The 15912-nt window shown below is 38.0% G+C and overlaps 1 pseudogene; it reads right to left on the bottom strand.

Moving 5' to 3' along the window:
• Window positions 1-6403: 6403 nt before the first annotated feature.
• LOC149251473 (flavonol synthase/flavanone 3-hydroxylase-like) lies at window positions 6404-12130 on the bottom strand (annotated as a pseudogene).
• Window positions 12131-15912: the final 3782 nt, after the last annotated feature.

The following is a 15912-nucleotide window of genomic DNA, read 5'->3' as shown; positions in this document are numbered from 1 at the left end:
CCTATCTGCGATTGCCTGTTTATGACAGTCCTCGCGCAAATTCCCTGAGGGTGTCGACTCCCAAGCATAGCTTTTGTTATCTCTTGTACAGAGCATTCCTTCATTCGCTAGACGATTCGCTAACCTATTGGTTGTTCTACGCACGTGAAAAATCTGAGTGTTCTTAGGCTTCTCAGGTGGGATTGTATACATTGATAGACCTGCAATAATCGCCAGTGATTTGATACTTTTTCTGGTGTTGTGTCGTTGCCTATCTTTTTGACCGAATTAATTATCAATTCAGAGTCTGCTTCTATGATGGCATTGTGTAGATTGGATTTAATCAAGATTTTTAGGCATTTCTTTAAGGCCATGAGTTCCACCATATTATTAGTGGAATTCTCCAGATGACTGTGAAAGATGACTTTTATGTTTCCCTACTCATCTCTTATGACTCCTCCATAACCAGCAACCCTAGGGTTTCCCTTAGAGGCTCCATCTATATTAAATTTCAAAAATCCATGAGGAGGTGGTTGCTAGAAGTCCTTCCCCACTGTTGTATGTCTTACGATCTTGCTTATGCCCTGGGCGATAGGCAACTGGAGACCCAAATGTGAAAGTATATGAGCATCCTGGTTTAGAGGAGGGTTCTTGGGGGGTTGCTTTAGAAGGGTGCTCACAGTTTCTTTGAGCTGCCTTATAATCTGAGCTATGATGCTCTAGGTTGAGCCAATTCTATTCTTGAAAATCCTATTGTTGCGTTCTTTCCATACATCCCAGATCAAAAAACCTGGTACCAGAGTCCAGGCTTTGTTGATTATTTCATTTTCTGAGAAGTCTTTCCTCCAGTTCTTCAAAGTGCCAGTGATGCTGAATTCGTCCCTGTCAGTTTTCCTAAAGATTGAGGCTACCCAATTCCACAAGGTAGAGGTGAATGGGTAGAGGTTGAGTAGGTGATCCATCGTTTCTTCTTGTAGACCACATAACTGTCATCTATATGGACCAGCTAAACCTCCTTTTCTAAGATTTTCCCAAGTCAGAATTTTTTTATGTTGCACCAACCACATGAACAGTTTGATCTTCTTCTAGTGCGGGTTCTGCCATAGGTCCTTCCATATCTTATCAGGGTTTGGAAAGTCAAGTCCAGTGGCAATTCTTTTGGTTTCTTTGAGGTTGAAGTTGCCTTCGATGTTTCTTCCCCATCTTAGTTGGTCAAACGATGTGGAAGTCAAAATCTTTCTCTGTTCCAAGATCATTGCAAGAGCTTTTGCCTGGGCCTTCAAAGGGGTCTCTTCACTATATACTAAGTCCTTCCATGTTCTCCATTTTCTCTTGTCCCTTGTCTGATCCCAAAAGTCACTTACCCTAAGTAGCCCTTTATTGTCAGTGTCATTCTTGAGAATAGCTAGTTCTTCTCTACATAGGTTAGGTTCCCGTTGTCAGTTATCCTCCAAAAACCAAGCTAGGTTTCTATCTCTGATCTCCCAGAAACTATGCTTCTGAATAATGGCCCTATTCTCCCAAGCATTGTTCCAAATGTGGGAGCCCTTGATGAGACTTGTCATTCGAATATGATCCCTTTCTTGCTCGTTATTTGCATACTTTTGTTTCCAGAGCTTGGCCTAAGGGGTTCTCGTTTCCTTTAGCCATCTCCACCAAAGTTTTTCCCCCAAAACTTTGCTTAGGGTTTTCGAGTCATGAATTCCAAAACCTCCATGGGTCTTGGGTTTGCATAGCTTTTCCCAAGCTACCAAAGCCCATTTCTTTTTTTCTTCCCCTTTGCTCCAAAGAAAATCCCTTTGGATGTTCCTGATGTGTTGTAAAACTCCTTTCAGAGCAGGAAGAGCTGAAAACATGAAGATGGAGATGGTTTGTAGGACAACCTTTGTAAGCACTAGCCGTCCTTCTAAATTCAAAGATCTGCTTGTCCATTTCCTAATTTTGTCCTGCAGTTTATTAGTCACTGGCTCCCAAACTTCCTTACTTAGAGGTTTTTCGGTGAGAGGTATTCCCAGATATTTGGAGGGTAGTTGATCTCTTTGAAAGCCGAGAATTCTGGAGAGATTTTTCTAAATAGCAATGTCAGTATTAAAAAAGAAATTTTTTTATTTTTTGAGGCTTACCTCTGTACCAACGGCCATAGAAAAATCGTTCACGATTTGTTTGAAAACTTTAGCTTCCTTGACCGTGGGTGTACCCTGCAGCATAGTGTCATCCACAAATTGTTGATGAGTCAAGGTATCCCCATTCAGGGTTAGTTTGAGACCCTGGATTCTTCCTTCCGCATTGGTTGATTTGATCGCTTTGCCTAATCCTTCCATCATGAGAATAAAGAGGAAGGGGGAGAGTAGATCTCCTTGTCTGAGGCCTCTCAAAGGCCTAAATGTTCTGGATGGAGAGCCATTAAGTAGGATTGAAAAACTAGTTGTGGTGACAAGGTCCATTACCCATCTTATCCAGTTGTAGTCGAAGCCATACGCTTTTAGTACTTCCTTGATGCACAACAAGCTTAGCTTATCATAAGCTTTCGCTAGGTCAAGCTATATGATCATACCCGCTTGCTTATTGCTCTTGAGAGAATGAACCACCTCGTGAGCTTGAATGATGTTATTTAGAATTTGCCTTCCTTCCACATATCCAGTTTGCTCCTCAGACACAAGAGTTGGAAGAAGGGGCTTGAGTCTGTTTGCAATTACATTAGAAATAATTTTGTACACCACATTGCATAAAGTTATGGGTCTGAATCTATCTGGTGCCATAGCTTTTTCTTGCTTTGGAATTAAGTCTATGAAAGATGCATTGAGCGCTCTCAAAACTGTTTTAGATTTTATCGAGTCCTCCACAACATCAAGGATATCTTGTTTGACTATTTCCCATCATGTTTTGAAGAAGTCTACATTGAACCCATCCGAGCCTGGAGCTTTCCCATTTTTCATCTCTTTGATGACTTCATTGACCTCCTCTTTAGTCATTGGCCTGTTAAGTTCATAATTGTCTTCCTTGGTTACAAGTTTTGGAATGTACTTTGTGAAGCTGTTGATAAATTGTGATCTATCTAAGAGAGGCTCGCCTGCTATGCTTTGGAAATGTTGTACCAGAGTAGATTCCATTTCTTTGTGGGTACTTAGCTCTTTCCCTTGAGTATCTCTGAGTTTTGAAATCATGGTATGTGCCTTGTGATCCATGATTGACTTGTGAAAAAACTTTGTATTTCTTTCCCCTTCTTTAATCCATTGGACTCTTGATTTCTGTCTACAGAATATCTCCTCTTGCTGGCATCTGTTTTCCCATGAATTCCTGTTGAAGAGAGTCAGCTTGCATTTTCCTTTCCTCGGTAAAGCCATCTATGATGAGGATCTGGTTAATTCCCTGTAGTTTCTTTTCAACTTCTCTTTTGGCTTTGAAAAGATTTCCAAACTCATTTTTGTTCCATTCTTTAAGTCTGAGTTTGATGTTTTTCAGTCTTTGTTGCAGTAGGAACATCTTCATGCCTTGAACGAGCATGTCTTCCACCCACCATTTTTCAATATTAGTGATGAAGTCAGGGTGAGAGAGCCAGACATTTTCAAACCTGAAAGGTATGTTCCTCGGAGAGCCTATAAAAGAATCTTCAAGTTGGATAGGCCAGTGATCCGAGCCTCCAAAAGGAAGGATTAAAGCAGTCAAGTCAAGGCCAGTGAGAAGGAGGTCCTCCGAGATTATGAATCTGTCTAGTTTAGAGGAAACTTGAGAAGCCCGTCCCCTCTTATTGTTCCAGGTGAAGGTGCCATTTATTGTTTCCGTATCCACCAGACTCATGTCATTTAGGAAGTTCTAGAAGGCAATGGAGTCTCTACCTAGTATTCTGGTCCTGCCTTTTTTCTCTATAAGAGATCTGATCATATTAAAGTCCCCTACCAGAATCCAGGGCATAACAGGATGTCTCTCTCTCAGCTCCTCCAGTGAGGTGAGAAGCCTGAGTTTGTCTTCAAGTTTTTGAGGACCATAGGCATTTGTGATCATTTAGAGTTCCTTGTCACCCAAAGGTTGGATAACCATTGAAAGGTAGTTCCTGGATGCTTCAACATCCAGGATTCCAAGTTCCTAGGGATTCCAAAGAGTGAGAATCCCTCCTGATGTGTTGTTTGCTTCAACTTCTAGATACTCGTACTTAATGATCCATTTTCTATGTATCTCTCTGATTTTGTCTATTGAACATTTTGTTTCTTGTATAAACACCATATCTGGTTTTTCTTCTTTTATTCTGTTTTTGAGATATCTTTGTTTGCTTTTACTTCCTAGACACCTAATATTCCAAGTTGTGAGCTTCATTATGAAAGGTTTGTAAATGAGTAACTAGTAAGATCTTTCATCTTGCCTGAGTTAATCATGAGTTTCCCACACTCTGTCAGCAACTCATTCTGTCTCTTCCTTCCTCTTTTCTGGCCTGGGTTCTTGGAAGAGTGTCTTGATGTTACCTCCATTGGTTTTACCCCTCTATTTTCCTGGCTATCATGGTTCCTTTTGACTCCAGAACCCTTTGCTTGAGATCTCCAGAGGAAGAGCTATTGCACTCTGTCAAACTCCTCTTGTGGTAGAGAATCAACACCTTTGGTGGTTCCCTACTCCAGGAACTTTTCTAGATCGAGATTCTCCCTCTCAAGAATCTCCTATAGTTCATGGTCCTCCGTACCAACTTCACTTGGGGTCATCTCATGGTCCCTGCCAAGTTCCATAGTGCTTGGCAGATCCTCCTTTAGTTTGTTGTTCTCATGTATGTCCTCCATGCTAGCATCTTTTTCCTTCTCTACAGGATTATCCTCCGGTGCCTGGTTCGTTCCATTGTTCCCACCTTCTTCTTCTAAAATCTTGAAACTGTTATGACTTGGTTGCTTATCCTCGTTAGTTTTCTTTTGGTACTTTTTTCCTCCTTTCCCTTTGCCTCCCACCTTGGTAAAGCCTTCAGGATCTTTGCCTGTGTTGGTTTTCATATTGTCCTCCAGTTTGTTTAGTGGGCAGTCTCTGAAGAGGTGCCCATGTTCATGACATTTACGGCATCTGAATGGGACATGTTCATAGTCCACCGCCTGCACCCATTCTTCATCATATACTTCTAGAATGATTTCATCCAAAAGTGCTCTCGATAGGTCCATTTCTACACATATGCGGGTGAAGGAGGTATATTTACCTCGCATAGTCACATCTGATATTTTTAAAAAATGACCTAATTTATTACCTATGGCTTTTAAGGATTCTGGCAGCCAATAATATAAAGGTACGGAGTAGAGTCTTATCCATACTGGTACCGATGTGAATGTTTCTCGTTCCGGGACAAAATTCATCACCCATGGTCGCATGTAGAGGCATGCAGTAGCATAGAAATATGGTACTCCTTCGAACACTCTGTCTTTTTCCTTTAGGTTTGTGAACACCACTGTGAAGAATCCCTTGGACCCAAGATGAAGGTTTATATCTCCCTTTGGTTTCCAGTGGTTTCTTATCCACGTGTGCAAAGCCTTCTCCTTTGGCCATATTCCCATAAATTTGCATATAACCACATATGTCAACATGTGATCCCTGTGCACCTGTAGCGCTGGATCATTTAAAACAACCCAGGGTTTAATGGTTGATCTGGGTTTACAGAGTCCTGTCACAGTCTTGTGCTTAGTTCTCTGACTGTTGTCTCCTGTTCTCTTCTCTCTTCTGACTTCCTCGTGATTCTCTTCCTGTTCATGAGATTTGATGCTTTCTGGCTTTTTTGTGCTTATCTTCTCCGTTTCTGCCTCCATTGGTTTCTTGAATCGATTCGAACCAGCCTCCTTGCTTCTGTTCGCAACTACATGACTGTAGGAGGGAGTGAAGCTCCCTCCTCCTTGCCCCTCCATGGTTACTAGCTCACACTCGTCGCTACCTGTTCAAAACCCTCGTTCAGCTCGCTCCCTGTTCAATCTCCTTGTTTTTATTTTAACTTCAATGATTCCATAAAGTTATTCAAAAATGTTATCTCTAATATCTACCCATGAAAATATTAGAAGGGTCTAACGAAGAAACAAATATTAAATACACAAGTCTTAAATTTTAACGGATTTAAAGTATAAGTTGTTCTTCCTTTCTCTAAAGGCCTTAGGTTCAAAAATACAAGTTCATTCTCTACGTGATATCCTCTTAAGTCGACTTCCCTAAAAAAGCCCTCTTGGGTCATTTGTATTTTGACAAAGAGAGGGGAAAGATGAAACACTAACGACCCACATCGGCGTATATTTGAAAGACTAAGTTTCCATAACAAGGTCAACAAAGGCTACTGACCCAGAGCGAAAAGAAATAAAGAGTTGAAGGAGATAGAGAGAGAAAACACAACCAGTTTAAGGTAAAACCAAACACTAACAAATCCACCTAAAATTCCATTTTAAACACTTAGTTTACATTACAAGGTTAATGGTACACTCTAAGATGGTTGATTTTTTTCTTTCATCTTCTTAAATTGCTTGAATTCTCTATACATCATCACATCGAACAGTGGGGGATGGTTTTCATCGATCAACCATTTGAGTGGTCCCACCACCAAATCAAGAGGAGGAGTGTAGAATACGGGCCAAGACATCCTCACCTTATCCTTGCGCACCAACGTCCTATCCAATATGCTCTTGTACCTCATGTTGCCCAATGTCTACCACAAAAAAAAAAAACTACTTCAATATAATTATTTCCAATAAATATCATTTTTAATGTAACTATTTCTTAAAATTTTAACTCTATTTATTATTATAAATGAGGTTAGACTTTAAACTTTTTTGGTATTCTTTTGGATAAAAATAGTTCAGATTTTCCATAGTGTCACATGAATCTTATCGAAGTTTCAAATCCCAAAGGGGATCCATCATTAGGAAAGTGAATGAAAGAAGAATCAAAGGGAGGATGAATACATAATAAATGAACCAAAATTAAAATCCAAAAGGGGGGACCGACTAAAATCCAAAAATTATAAAACCTAAACCTAAATTAATATTATTAGAATACTTTCTAATTTCTCAACGAATTATTGCCAAATTTAATTTTAAAAATGATTTTTCATTATCCCGATTATGAAGTCTATGTTTCACCTGAGCAAATGAATGGATAATGCTATTGTCACGATAATATTTTAGAAATTGTAGGTTGACAACTCTTCTTTCAATTTTAATCCTTGAATTTTCGAGAGAACAAATCTCATTCCATGTATCCCATCTGTATAGGGAAATGATGTTAGACTTTAAACATTTGTGGTCTTCTTTTGGATAAAAACAGTTCGGATTTTCCACAGTGTCACGTGAATCTTGTTGACGTTTTGAATCCCAAAGGGGATCCATCATTAGGACAATGAATGAAAGAAGAGCCAAAGGGAGGATGAATAAATAATACATTAACAAAAATTAAAATCCAAAAGGGGGCGACTAAAATCTAAAATTCATAAAACCTAAACCTAAATTAATATTATTAGAATACTTTCTAATTTCTCAATGAATTAGTGCCAAACTTAATTTTAAAAACAATTTTTCATTATTTTGATTATGAAGTCTATGTTTCCCACGAGCAAATGAAGGGATAATTATATTGTCATGAAAATATTATAAATGAGTTTAAACAAACTCTTTCTAGTTGTAGTTGGTCGTCGATATGTATTATAAGCGTGTTGGGAACGTGCTTGACACTCACCCACTCATTGTTCCTAAATATTTGCAGCCCCGACACATCATTGGGCTTCATCACAGTAAAAACAAACATGTTGGTATGAGGTAGCATTGCCACTACCATATTTGGTTGAGGGCATGCTGGGTAATAGTTTAGCTTCAACTCCATTTCCAAATTCTCACCTCCAAGAGCATTTCTAACTTTGGATTCTTCTAACCCAAGATTTAATGGAAAGGCTGACATCAGCTTATCAACCACTTGTCTTTCATATTCCTCAACCATCTCTCAGCACTTCAAAATGCAATATATATATATATATATATATATATATATATATAGAGAGAGAGAGAGAGAGAGAGAGAGAGAGAGAGATCATAAAAAAAGTGTAGAATTAAATGGTACATAGGGCGCTATACCTATAAAAGGGTGGGTGCTTGGGCCACTTGTTGAAATCTATGAGAGAGGGAGGCCACTGTTGGAAAGGTGGAGGAAACAAAACATAAAAAACATATGAGTTGCGACTCTTCTATTGATCATACAAAACATGATGCTTACAATGAACCCGGTGAAGGGTATTTAACCTTTTCCAACTAGAGACTTGCCTAAAATATCTTGACATGCATTCACATGAAACCACACACTAAAAGTCATCTATCACTTGACTTGACTCAACACTCAAATACTCAATCACTCAATTAACTGACTCTCTACGTTTAACCAACTCCACATGTGGGATTAATTACAATTTCTAACACTCCCCCTTAATTACAACTGTATGACTCAACATGACTTTACTATCACATAAACATGTCTGCTGGTCTATGTCTCAGCTAGGTTTATAACAACTCAAGAATTTTGCATTTTCTTTTTCTTTGCTTCCAGATTCTATGTCCTCGAAATTGTTTCATTCTCTGTTGAACTTTCTTGCTGTAGGCTTTATTCACTTGTTGCTGCTGCAAGTTTTCTTTGACTTGTTTTGAACTTGTTCTGAAAAACAATTGGATCATGTCTTCTACACCTTCCTCTTCAAATATTCGTTCAACTATGGACTGATGTCATAAAATTGCATCTTCAAATTGTCTTCTTTGCTTTGCTTCTTGCGTTTCATATTCCTGACTTTCTTTTTGCCACATTTCTTGATAGCAAAATCTTATCTCTTCTTGACTCCATTGCCGAAAAATGGTTTCATTGCATTCATCTTTGTCTTTAGAAACGTCCATATCATTATTTTCACTTTCATCATCAGGTATTATTTCTTTTTTCCTGCAATCTGCACACTCAAGATCACTATTTTCCATTTCATTAATTCTTTTCTTCCAGCTGCTTCTTTAAGGCTCACATCAATTTGTTCTATTGGTTTCTGGATCCATTCTTCAATGAGATTCAAATATGCATCAAATTTATTAACAACCTTGCTTTCAACTTCTACTCCCATGCTATTTTGAACACCTGCATATTAAAAAACAATGTTAAAAACATCTTTCATATGACTCTCTTCGGTGAGAGCTTCCTGCTCTACATCTGCCTTCTTTTCAACTGCATGGAGGTTGTCTTCCACTTTTATGTTAGTGGATATTCTCATAAAAAACTCTTCAATCAATTTACCCTATTTTTGAACATCAATTGCTGCTAGATGACACACTGCTTCATGAGCAGTTCCGATTGCTTCATATCTTGCTGCTATAGTGGCAACTTCACCCTTCAATTCTTCATCAAACATGGTGCTTAACATATTGCCACAATCAATCCCCATTTCAAAAAAGAAACCACACATCTCATCAACATAATGTTCATCCACATTATGGTGGGATATCTGAGCATGCATGTGCTCATTGACAATTTCTACTTCACCAAATCCATCAGATGCGGCTGGATTCACTAATTCACATATAACTTGGCAATCATCATCTACATGTGTCTCATCACAGTGGGATTCACAATCATCTGCATCATCCACGTTACAATGGAGTCCTTGAGCATTTATTTTCTCTTGCTTTGTTTCACACACAAAGGCTTTAGCTTCTCTCTCTGCAATCTTTGTTGCATCTTCTTCATCCATATGCATGCTTGCATAATGGGTTTCAATTTTATGGTCTTGACAACCATCATCCACTTTTGAGTGGGGTTCTCCAAGCTCTATTTTCTTCTCAGAGTCTTGCTCATCTATTCTCAGATCTACGGCTGACTTCTTTGCCTGTGACATAACCTGATGTTGCATGTCACTCTCTTTTGTGCCAAACCCTGCTTCCAAGATATTCCATGCTTCCTTGGAAGTTGTAGCTTTTTCTACCTTGCACATACACTTCTCATCCAATGCATATGTTATAAAATTCAATGCTAAAACATCACATACTACATCATATGGGTTATTAGATTTATACCCAATTAACTCTTTAGCTATAAGAAAAGTTAACATCTTGATAACCTAGTGATCAAAATATTCACATGTAAACATAGGAGGTGGTAGCAGATCAAAGCTACACCAATCATCCTCGATTTCTTCTTTGTCTTCTGCTAGACTTTTCAGTTCCTTGGCTACGGCTTGAACCTCTTTAACCATGGCAACAATCTCTGCCTCTTCTTGTTTATTCATTTTCTTAGTCTTCTTCAGTCGCGCTTTGTGACCCATGACTATTGTAATTCCTTTTCTTATTGCATGAGGTTGTCTTCCACATCGCTCCCGAAAAAAATATGATTTTCAATATGCGCCCCCATAAAGCACAATCTTCATCCAAAAAATTATTATGCTTGACAACAAAAACAAAATATTTTGTAGACGGATAAACTTTGCAAATCTCTAAACTCTTGCCAATAAAATATTTTCTTTATACCAGCCTAAAACAAACTTTTAACCAAGATCCACTTTATAATATTCAACCATAAAACGAGCCTTCGAGCCTTAAAAAAAACCTCTTTTCAAATCTCATTCATAAAAAAAAAAAAAAAGTACTTTACTAGATCATAAAAAAAACTTATATCATTACCCTTTCTTTAAACCTTGCATTAAATCCCTTTTAGAATAAGGCACTTTCAATATCTCCATTTAAAAAGGACTTTCGAATGAATAAACCACTTTGAACTTGCTTACCAAAGAAAAAAATTTATCTCGTGCTCTCTCTACTTCTAATGGGTTGCACGTTAATTCCTTGCCAACGTGGCTTATCAGCCGACAGCGTAACTCAGACTTTGACTTTTCAATAGACAGATCTCTAACTCGAGGGAGCGTGATAGTTCTTCACGGCAATGACGATGGGTTCCGGCCTATATGGTGGCACGACAACGATGCGACCCTCCGATACGATGGCCCAAGGCGGCTCTGCAAAGCGGCGTGCAGTCTGTTGTCGACTCTTCATTCAAAAATTTATAAACGATGAATTTTCACCTAGATCTGGCTCCACAGACCGCGATTGCATGGTGTTGAGTACTTTGGCTCTGAATTCGCTCTGATACTTATTTGTCGGAATGGTGGAGACAAAACAGAAATTCACACGAAAAAAAATATACGAGCGACGATTTTTCTATTGATCACACAAAATATGATGGTTACAATGAACTTGATGAAAAGTATTTAACTTTTTCCAACTAGTGATTTCCCTAAAATATCTTGACATGCCTCTGAAACTACACATTAAAAGTCGTCTATCACTTAACTTGACTTAACTCAACACTCAAATACTCAATCACTCAATCACTCAGACTTCAGACTCCACATGAGGGAGTAATTACAATTTCTAATTCAACACTCAAATATTTAATCACTCAATCACTCAATATCTGACTCTCTATATTTAACCAACTCCACATGAAAGAGTAATTACAATTTCTAACAGCCACGCCATATGAAAATAGAAATTCGACCAACCCTGCCTCCCATAGCTGGTGCATTTCAACTTTGGGAGTTGTCTATAATGCGACTTTTTGAAGATTCCGGTGACGGAATCCGGCGGACGAATTGAGGTCAAATCTTGATTTCTTGCAGTTAAAATGGTTTTTTAACTGCATATTTGGATTCAGCACCCTAAAAAACCCCTGGGAGGCTTTCATTGTGCAGAAACTAGCTATCAAACTTGCGATTCCAATAATTCCTGCCGGATTTCGACCGGAAAAATCCGCCGAAAAAGCTTTCAAAAAGTCGCGTTATAGACCACTGCTCAACTTTGTGCCATACCCCTCGAAACTATCATTTGTAACAACTTTTACACTAGCCTACGCTTCCTTTTTGTCTAGTGGGAGATCGAAGAACTCTTTGCCAGTGGCCTGCAAGAATTGGAGCAATTCACGAGGTATTCCACCTAGAAAATCCCCCATTTTGGCTGACCCTTCCAATTTCTACCATCGTTTTCTCACGTAGTTCATCTACTTGTAAAAAAGACAAGTCTATGAGTGGTGTCTCGAATTCGTTAAATGTTTCGCGAGTAGGTCTCTCATAAACAAGACGAATGAAATCGGAAGGAATCGATTGGAAACCAATTTGAGCGACGACCTATACTCTGGCGGGAGCCATTACTTCAGAATACGATCAACCAAACATTACACTCTACGCGGTGGTGCGAAAAACTTACTCTAGTCAACAGATCGACCATGTGAACTTCGCTTAAAGTGTGTAATGTACATAGAACCACGTCGTCGTTCACACGGGAAGTAGTGCCAGTAGGTGTGTGCAGTGAATTACGAAACCGCTGAACGCTTGGCTTCAACTTAAATTATTTGAAATTTGGAAGACAAAACAATAGAATCTAGTGGGCTCACCACCAATAAAACAATAACGGTTTGAGTGGGCCCACCACCAAATCAAGAGGAGGAATGCAGAAGACGGGCCACGACATCCTCACTTTATCTTTGCTTAGCAACGTCCTGTGCAATACGCTCTTGTACCTCCCGTTGCTCAACGTTTGCCCAAAAATACTATAAAATAAAATTAAAACAAAAAATTTGAATTTTTTAAAGTTACAAAATAAATTAAAAAACAATTAAATTATAAAACAAAAAGTATGTGTATGTGAAGATAATGCTTTCGGCTAGTGTATGTGAAGATAATGCTTTCGGCTATCTTTTCTTTCTCTTTATTATTTTCTTTTAAATATTTATTTTTTATTTTCTATAAATACTTATTTTTATTTTTTAATATATATAGAGAAAAATCGATAACAAGAACTATACAATTATAGTTGCTACCCACAATCACATCATACTATTGCTTGGAAAATTTGGCCTGATATAATAGCCCACAAACTATACCTGACAAGGTAAGCCAAAGTTACCTCTAACAGGCTCACCTACGGGGTTTGAACCAATAACCTTTACAAATGATTGCCTTAACAGAACACTCAACCACTGACAAACCCTCGCCCCGCGGGATATTTTTATATCAATATGCATTCTCTCTACGGGGTTATGGTGAGCAGACACTGTTCACCCCAGCCAATTGTAGGGCTGAATTTTCATTCTCCTTTGTCCAATGAACATCTGACACGTCATGGCTCAGTGACTGTTTTCCAACTACCTCGTGACTTTGTCACCATTTTCCAACTACATCATGGGGATTGAAAGTACAAACAACTACCTCATGACTCTGTCACCATTTGCCAACTACATCATAGGGACAAACAACATGACCATTCCACCTTGTTATAACATCATCGTGTCTATCATTAGGTTTTATGCTTTTGTAGAGTTTCTTTCTATAAAATAAATCTTGAAGGAGTTCATGTACCTTTAAAATGTGGTTGAAACCTCCCACCAATACAACCTTGTTAATCTGATCTTCGCTCATCCTGGCATCTTCCAAACATTCGTTAATGATTCGCATGCACTTGCCTAGGTAACGAGGGTTTAGCTCTTTGCGTTAAGCCCTTTGATCAGCTCCTGTAATTTTCATGTGAAAAATCCAGCCCTTCATAGATACAATCGATATTAATGACAATCTACCACCAAAGACAGATTTTTTTTCCCTTTAGCATTCTAACTAGAGCCTCTGATGAGGTTTCGCACATAGTAAATCCTTTTTTATTTTTTCTGTTGAAACATTGAATACAGTAAATGAGAACCCTGCTATAAAACCTTCATCACCAAAATGCACGTCCCCTCCTACAGTCTTCACCTCAAATTTACCTCCCTCGACATTAACAATGGATACATCAAAGGTCCCTCCGCCTAGGTCAAAAATCAAGACAATCTTTTTCAATCAAAGGAATAAACCTTTGTACCAACTTTCTAAGCTATAGTTGTGGCAAGGGGTTAATTAATAATTTTCATGGTGTTAAGACTATCAATGGTAGCAACATATCTAGTAGACTTTCTCTGAGAATCACAAAATGGGCCACTACAATGAGGACAACATTGTCCACCCAAAGTTGACCTAAGGTTTGTGTTGCAAAGATGGTGTTTATGCTTATGTAGTTTAAAGAAGTTCACATAGAACATTCCAGAGGGTATTAATGCATAAAATCATTTTTTTTTTTTTGCATAATAAGAGGGGTAGAAAATTATACTAACGTGTAACTATTGTTGAACAATCTCTTTGTGTGAGTTCGTTGGGTTTGTAGACAACTAAAAAAATATCCCAAAACACCAATTCACATAAGAGACTTCAAAGGTTTTGTAAACAAAACTTTTAAAAACTAAGCACTCAATTGTTTTTAAAGAAAAACACTCGGGAACTGATAAAAGAAAATAAAAGTACATGAAACCTCCCACAAACACATTCACCTATAGACATAATATTAGTGATTAGCAGGCAGATAAGATATCAGGCTCTAAAGAATTTGATTGTATTAGCTCTCCTCAACTCAATGGAAAGGTAGTTGCATCTCTTTTAGGCCCTTTATATTCTCTTCCCTAATGCCCTAAACTAGTTAGAACATATCTAACATTGATGTTTCTCCCAAGTCTCTATTGAACCCCTGTGTCTCTTTGCCAAAGTCCATATATTGAATCTAAGAAAGCAGGAATTGTGAGGCCTCTGAATGGGAATTTCATGGCCATGGCAAGTTCTGTGAACATGCAGTGGAAAGAAACTCATGGTGGGTTCTGTGAACATATAGTTCATTGCAGGTTGTGTGAAGATGTAGTGGAAACATGTTGTGTACACGAAAAACTTATGGGAGGCGGTTTTTAGACTGCTGTTGGTGAGTGGAAAACTATTACCACGCTTGACATGTAATGCCCATGTATGTTTGATTAAGCATCGAAACTTCATAATGTGTGCTTGAGCGGAAGAGTAAATTAATAAAAAAGAAAAATGCATCCTATGAGTAACGAGTCAAGCTTGGCTTGTTAGTGCTTCCTGTGAGTTGGGCTCTCTGCCCATGTGTTAAACATACCTAAAGCGAGTCAGTTCGACAAGTACTTGTAGGTTGGACCTTAAACCTCACGTAACCTGAGGGCGAGATATTTGCAACCCGACAATTACAACCCATGCACAATTGGAAAAACATATCTATGTAATATGTTGCTGAGTATTTTTCTTAGTTTTGTTGATTCATCACAGTTGAGTTTCCAAACTTTGGAATGATGATTTAATTACATTTTATTTGTCTCCTTCCTAGACTATTTCTTTAACAATTATTGACTACAATTTTTTCTTCTTACAGTAATGTCGGGCTCAATTGGAAACGAAGAAAAAAATTGACATAAAGGAAAGACAATTTTCCTTTGATAATTTAGAAGAGCACCAACAAAAATCTAGGGAAGGAAGGTTGAATATATGGAAGTACGAGGATATTGAATCAAATGAGGAGTAAATTCCTGCCACCCGAAAAGGTGATCGTTTGTAGGGCTATGGAATCTAGAGTAGTAGTAAAGCTTTGTAGAACTAGTGGTTTTTATCATCCAGTTTGGTAGTACTCACTTGCCCATTCAAACATATAGCTTGGGAAGTTTTAAGCATTTTAATGTATAGATGTAGTGTTTTATTTTGGGTTTGAAGTCTAATAATATTCTCTAACTATGGGGGAAAATTGGTTGCACTTCTGGTGGAAATCAAACTAACTCGGACCAAAAACGAGTCATCTGCATTTCACATTGTGAGCAAATTTTTTCTTAAAGTGTTAATAAAATGAATGTATATTGTTAGGCTTAAAATTATGCATTGTCTACCTTGCTAATTTTAATTAAAATTATTACAGATGTGCAGTGTAGGGAACTCTTATAAATTCCCAAATTTTATCTATCCATGTGGACAAATGTGTTAAATATGAGCTTACAACATTTCAAAGTGTTTCTTATTTAGGAAAATATGAAAATGCTAATTTAATGCTAATTTTATGTCTATTGAGATGCTTGTTT

This window comes from Pinus tabuliformis, chromosome 7 (assembly GCF_031772625.1).
Source record: "Pinus tabuliformis cultivar Carrire ecotype Pingquan chromosome 7, CPIR1, whole genome shotgun sequence".
Taxonomy (NCBI): domain Eukaryota; kingdom Viridiplantae; phylum Streptophyta; class Pinopsida; order Pinales; family Pinaceae; genus Pinus; species Pinus tabuliformis.
Note: the sequence above shows the minus strand (reverse complement) of the source record. Positions and strands in the feature narration are given on the sequence as shown.